The following is a 7333-nucleotide window of genomic DNA, read 5'->3' on the forward strand; positions in this document are numbered from 1 at the left end:
GCACAGTTTTATTTTACCCCCAGTCTCCCAGCAGTAGTTATATAATATAATAAAAAAATATTTAGTAAGTTGTTTGGAGGTGACAATCCTCTTGATCTAGCTGATTTTACATGTCTGGAATTAGACAATGTAACTTCTAACTACTGGACCTACACTGTAAGTTGTCAATATATGAAGAATTCCTGTGGGATGGTTTTTAAATGCATGCCAAGTGATGCCAAGTGGAAGTTATTATAATGTTAATAAGGTTTGAAGAATGTAGAGTGTAAGTTATGGCAGTGGTTTGCTTACTTACATTGCTAATGGCTAATGGTGGAATGTGTTGAATAAGTTATGTCACCTAGCTTGTAAGCCTAATCGTTATTAAAAATTTATTGGGTCTCTAGTAAGGTTTCTTTTTTTCTTCTTTTGTAATTGGTCAAGTCCCTAAGAGAAGGAGGTGTGGGATTGTGGAAAATTGATTCTGTGCTTACATGTAAAAAGAACATAACAAGATTTGCTCCACTGTTATTTTCTTGTTTATTCATGAGATGCATATAAGCATGAGTTGTTTTTCTGCAATTCCCCACCCAGTGGGGGGATTTATAGGGTAAGTTAATTTCCGGTGTGATTCTCTATCTCTTTTTAGAGCCTCAACTGCTTGCCAAAAAGAAAGTTTGTTCCAAGGATCCAAATAACAGTATTCATGCTGAGGGTGTGATTCCATATCAAGACTGTGGAGTTCAGAGCTCTTAGAGTAAGTTGACCTAAAAATTATTATGTATGTGAGCAGCATGACTTTGCCACTACAGAACTACACAAAGCACTGTTTGTGATCACTCCTAAAAGTGACCATCATTGTGAAATCTGTGACTTATTATAAGCCCTGTGTTAAAAAGATCCTTTAAGTGACATCTACCCTAAGCGATGGCACCACTTTTTTGAATAACCAACTGGCCCTTTTCTCCTAAGCAACCAGTGCAGCCTTCAGAAAACAAGCATTAGCCAATAATGATACTTAAGGTTACAATTGGTAGCTTTCAGCGAAGCGTCAGCTCTCTCTTTATGAACCATGTAGAAGTTCATTCAGGGCGGCCGGTATATGATTTTACAGAAAATTTGCATTTGCAGCTTCCAAAATTTATCAAATCGGTATTGCAGCTGCTTGACAAAAATCACTAAGAATTGCTGCTCGGTGATAGGACGAATCCAGAAAACAAAACCTTCCGTGTATCTCTGTCTGCTAAACAAGCTACATGTATTACAGTTGCTTCTAGTTCGGGTTTCAAAATGAAGTTGCTACATGATTAGCAATCGGTGTAATTTTGTTCTGCTGAAGCTTATGCCAATTTGGTATTCCACAACACCAACTATTAAACATTTCCAGTTGTTTAACTTAATTGTAACAGCAGGTTTAATAAACATGTCAAAGACTCGTTTTGGTTTTAAAATATCCATAGAAAACCACTGTGGTGTCCTCAAAATCATGTAAATTGATCAGATAATCAAAGTGTTAACAACATTTGAAATAATTTATCTTTAAATCGAAGTCTCCTGTGAGCCAACTCGTGAATGCAGATGACGCATCAGTATTTTAATTGAAATTAAGATGGCTACATACACTACCTTGAAAGCTAAAAGAAGTCATATCTTTGCCTGATCATGTAACAAGAAATAACCATACGTGTACTATAAAAATGATTCTAAACTTATTCCCTACATATTGTATAAGGTTATTCTGATGCGCCTTGGAAAAAATTTTCGGGTGTTTTTTATTCAAAGTTCATGCAGACACTTCACTCATTCAATTTAAGACACCGCGCTTTGTGGAAAAACGGGAAAACTTATAACTTTGCTCATATTAAATGAAAAATCTCCATTCTTGCACTAAAATAATTGTCAAATTTTTATCTACAGATTGAATAAGATTATTTTGATGCACTGTGAAACAAATTTTCACTTCTTTTTTTATTCAAAGTTCATGCCGACACTTCACTGATTGAATTCAAGACACCGCACTTTCACTGCGAATGCTTGAAAGTCAACAACCGAATCAGCCAACCAACCTAGTGAAAAACCCACCATTGCTATCACTCGTTCATTGTGCATGGTCGCATGTACGAGTTAAAAATGGGTATGGAAGTGGTTCATTTTGCCAGCTTGCTGTGATGTTGGAAGGGAGTGCCCATAGTTTTACGCAACACGGCACAAACTTCAATAATCAGCCTGGTCATAATTGCATTTCTGAAATTGAAACCTCCCAGCATAAAATTGGAAATACAAAAATCTGATCATGACAGATTTAAACTACAACATGCAGGTGTCATGACTGCTCATGTATCCTACCCCCTTAATGTTGTAGTTGGCAACAAGACTTTTTTCTCTAAACATACATTTTGTATTTTTTGCACAAGAATTTAAAATGGGTGTGGTTTTAAAAACAATGGAAGCAGTGCATTTTGCCAGCTTTCTGTGATATTAGAAGGGAGTGCCCATAGTTTTACGCAACACGGCACAAACTTCGGTAATCAGCCTGGTCGTAATTGCATGGCATCTCTGAAATTGAAACCTCCCAGCATAAAATTAGAAATACAAAAATCTGATCATGACAGATTTAAACTACAACTATAAATTTTTCTCTAAACTTACATTTTTGAATTTTTTTAAACCAGAATTTAACAATTTGGGCCCATTGGACAATGGGGCAGAAAAGTTACAAGTTGTTCAAAGCTTAGTTTTTTTGTACAAATGTTTTCGCCAGAGAACATTTACTTTTTTTTACTGTTAATCCTGGTTATGGATCTTCTGTTGTCTAAGTGTAGAGTCGTCCACTGTAAATAAACTTTTCTTAACAGGGGAACAAATGTTATGGATGTTGGAACATAAAGTCTGTTCATACAATGTATTTATATTAGACAATAATGTTAGTCTCCTGCAGTGGAACATTCACAATTAATTAAATTGTAATAGCAACTGGAACCACAATGACAGACAACTTCTTCCTACATACTCCTGCACATCAAAAGCTCAACGGTATGACCATGAAAAAACTGTAATAATCAAGACTGAGTGTACTGAGACAGCGTATTGTTGCAATCTGATCCCCCATTGAATGAAACAGTACAATTTTATGGTAAATCAAATCAAAAACTTCTCAGGAAATGTTCATAGTGAAATCTCCTCTCCATGGTGTCGCTAAAGTTGGTTTTGAGCGCAGTCTTCTAATTACCTTTTCGTGAAGCTTTTTCAGTGTCCTTTTTGACCATTCCTTGGATGGGAATCAACTTTTGCAAGTCTGGATTTCGACCACTAAACGTTGTATTTCTCTTCGATGACTCCTACTGCTGCTTCGAACTCAGCAAAAAAGCATGAAATATCCCTCAACTCCGTGTCGTTTTCTGTACCAGACATGTACTCCTCGCTTTTTTCTCCGAAAAACTGGCTTATTTGATCAGAAGGAGGATTTTCCAGAAAGAGCTTGGCTGCCATATTAGATTCTACCAAAGCCCCCCAAAATTCTCCCTTGACAGGCTGCACGCCTCTGATGATCCACATTGGATTACCTATGATGGTCTCAAAGGAAGGCAGTGTCTAGGAACTGGTCTCACCGGCCGCGCACACTGTAGGAAAGGGGATCCTATCTCATTGCTTTTTTTGTTCAGAAATAAAGTCTTTAGAAGTTCTCTCATAAACAAATTGGTGTTTCAACAAAATGTATTACAGTTTTCCTTTTTCCAAGAATCTTAAAACCTAATCTTTTTAAAGTTTAAAATATGCTACAAATACGTGACTCTCAAAACCTCGCGAAGCTAGGGCTGGGCGGACAGTCGATTTGAAGTGAAGGAATGTGCTAAGGCAGTTATAAGAAAGTATAAATTGTCACTAATAGGCCTTTTGCAATAGCTGGTCACATGATCAACTTTCCGATCAAAAACAGTTCTCCTTTGGAAAGTTTTGTTACAAGGTCTTAGGAACTGAGAGAGCATATTTAAAGTAGGTTACTTACCCGTAAATTTTTATCCATATATCTCAAAAGTAAGATTAGAAGGATTTGTACTGGAAAACTCCTCAATCTTTATAATTCTTCGGGTCATACTCAGCCTCATCCAGTGATAGGTAATTATGATTATCATCATCATCATCATCATCATCATCATCATCATCATCATCATCATCATCATCATTATTATTATTATTATTATTATTGTCAGTAAGTATAACACTCTTTCCAATATTAGTTTATTCCATGGTCCCTATATTTGTCATGCATCTTCCTCCCTCCTTTGACCCAGCAGTCTATTATTATTGTGCTCCTCATGTGTTCAAAATCAAGTGTCGATGTTTCCAATGCAAACTAAATGTAGCATTTTTTTGTTATTTTGTTTAGATAATCAGATTTCTTGTGATTAAGAGATGGGATGTGGCTGAAATAATAAGAACCTTGGTATCATCTTCAACCTTATTGGCCTTTCAAACAGACACAAAGAGACAATATAGGTTGGTTTCCATGCAAACACGTGCCCTTCAATGAAGAAAATCAATAGCTCAGCTATGGCAAATAATCCCATTAGTAGAAGTAGTTGTTTATTGGCACGTCCTCTTATAAGTTTGGCAAGTAGTCTCCATAAGTAGTTGTGTAAGTATCATGTCCCCATAAGTTTGGCAAGTAGTCCCCATAAGTAGTTGTGTAAGTATCATGTCCCCATAAGTTCGGCAAGTAGTCCCCATAAGTAGTCGTGTAATATCATGTCCCCATAAGTTTAGCAAGAATTAAAATTCCCGTTAAGTAGTCAGAGGGGAGTAAGTGAAACCCCAGGAAGCAAATGTCTTGACTTATAACAAACAAGCAACCAAACAGCCTTCTTCTTCTTTTTCTTCTTCTTCCGCATCAGAAGAGGTGGTCCTCGCAAGTAGGGTATCACTATGGAAACACAGACCTCACAAGTTAGGTGAGTATGTCCCCATAAGAATTGTATGGCAAGTAGTACCCATAAGTATTCAAAGTTGAGTAATGGGCAGGTCCTCATAACAAAGACCCCACAAAAAAATTTGAAATTTCCTAAAGTCTAATCAAGTGTTTAAAGAGATGGGCAAATAAGCTACCAAACATCCATATTTTTTTTTTGATACCTCCAATAGAAAGGGGGGTCCTCATAAGAGGTGTATGGAAACACAGACCTCACAAGTTGCCAAAGGTGAGTATGTGTGTGTGGGTGTGTGTGTGTGTGTGTGTGTGCGTGTGTGTGCACACCCGACCGAAGTTACAAGGACCAAACTAGGGTTGCACACCAACGTTGTGAGGACCACCGTAGTTGTGAGGACCGATACCTGGTCCTCATAAACTTCAAGGCTGTAAAAGGCGTAACATGTCGAAAAACGTGTCTCCGACAACTTTAAGAGCTGGTCCTCATAAACCACCGAAACCGTGTGTAAAATGGCGGTCCTCACAAACCACCCAATATGGGTTTCAGGTTTAGTTGACGTTTTCATTACTAGCTGCGTACTTTGGGAAGCTTATCTCAAGCTAACGATAATACTTAATATGTGCTGTAATTAAAACCCCTTTCAGATGGTTTTTACACTCCACTTTAAATTTTCGACTTTACACACCATTTTGCGGTCCTCGCAACGCTGGTGTGTAAACATATGATATACCCTGAATAAAAACAATTTGCCTACCCAGATGTTACTGTACATATAATTATTTTATCTTTGACTTTCGTTACAGAGCAATGGTCGTCTATGGGAACAGTTATTACTGACTGTCGGCTATCTTCATTCTTAGCTTAGCCTGCTGCAATTGCTTGCTGGGGTCATTGTTGACTTAATGAGAAAACTAGTTCGTTCCACCAGATATCTTTCAATTCCACGAAAATAGAACAATTTCCATAAACCAATTTCTAACTTAGTTTCAAGGACTTGGGAAATAAAACAAAATAAACTTACAACACAGCTGGTAAACTCGTGTAATCATATTCAATTGCGCAAACCTGCTTCATATTCCCATTGCGCACGCTAAACATCAGCAAACAAATTCACATTTAAAACAAACAATTGATTCGTGCGTTCATCACTTAGGAAGTTTGGAGAGCACTCAAGAGGCTGGAGTTGCTCAAGGCGTAAAACTTTTACGCATCTTTCCCGCTCTCCAAACTCCCCGCGTGCTTCGTATCTCGATGAACGCACGCTGACGCATGAATCAATTGTAAATTAGTACGAAATATGAATCTATCTGTAACCTCTTTTGCTAAATTCCCCTTTCTCTTGCAACCTAGTAAGAAATTGGATACATTTAAATTATCAAACTTCAAAAAAGTACAATGAAACTAAGGTAAAAATAGGTTTTATTCCCATACTTAATCTTCGTCACATAGGAGAACTGTATACAATATCATCTAAACCTTTTCTTCTACTGGGTACATGTACTTGCTTACGCTTGCCTAAAAAGACTAATCGTTGATTTGCCGCGCATATAACTTTTATGAGAAACAAAACGATCAGCCACTTTTGCAATGTACATATGCCACTATATTAGCGCCCCAAGGACTGATCACATAGTGAACTAGAAAGAATGTAGACACCATCAAGGAGATATGTCCAAAAATGCACGCTAATGAGATGCATGAACCGTATGATAGACATCACAAGGTGTCCCCTAACCTAAATTCTTACTGAAACACCAATAATTGTCAAACATGAAGTCGCTGAAAATGACAAAGGTCTGTTTTATATAAAGTACCCAAGTTCAGGTTTTAGGTGCATTTCTGGACATAACTGTCTTTAGATATACAGTACAGTATTAATTTTCCAGCTTTACAACAATACAAAGAAGACACAAATAAATGAAGCTTACAAAATCATGTTTCTCCAATTCTGTTGTTTGTGTCCTCTGGTCCTAGATACAAATTTGAATTGAAGGCCTTTCCCTTAAAGGGGCATTCACGGCTTTTGGGGGTAAAATTAGGATTTTTGCACAGGATCTTGCAAAATCTTTGCAACAGACATGTATGTTAACCTTGATTTAGCAAGATTCTTCAGAAAATAATCAAAATTTTCACTAAGAAGTAACATACACCCCTTTTTACAGGCAGCCCTTCTATTTTACTTTTTTTCAAGGGGCATATTTAATTAGACATGGGTTGCACTTACGCAAAACTTAAAAGCTTTGTAGACAAAAACCTTTCAAGATATAAAACCGCAACCAGAAAAAAAAATCTGAGTCACATAGTAAATGCAGGCAAATTTCTCGACCCACAATACAAGCTGATCAACATTTTACTCTTCATTGGTTGTCTGAGACCGCTTTTGTTCCTCAATCTCAAGAGAAGATGGTGAAAGTGGACTCTGCTCAGTG

General features: G+C 37.2%; 1 long non-coding RNA gene across 4 annotated transcripts in view; it reads left to right on the forward strand.

Annotated features, from left to right (window-relative positions):
• The window catches only part of LOC146452157 (uncharacterized), an 8073-nt gene extending 1981 nt beyond the window's left edge, over positions 1-6092 (forward strand). For 2 of the 4 annotated variants that reach the window (XR_014859812.1, XR_014859814.1), the window contains exons 4-6: positions 629-736; positions 4367-5174; positions 5708-6092. This is a non-coding gene — a long non-coding RNA (uncharacterized LOC146452157). The remainder of the gene's footprint in view (positions 1-628; positions 737-4366; positions 5175-5707) is intronic. The other 2 variants (XR_014859816.1, XR_014859815.1) reach the window with 2 other exon arrangements.
• Positions 6093-7333: the final 1241 nt, after the last annotated feature.

Source organism: Pavona decussata, unplaced genomic scaffold (assembly GCF_977016875.1).
Source record: "Pavona decussata unplaced genomic scaffold, jaPavDecu1.1 SCAFFOLD_377, whole genome shotgun sequence".
Lineage (NCBI taxonomy): Eukaryota > Metazoa > Cnidaria > Anthozoa > Scleractinia > Agariciidae > Pavona > Pavona decussata.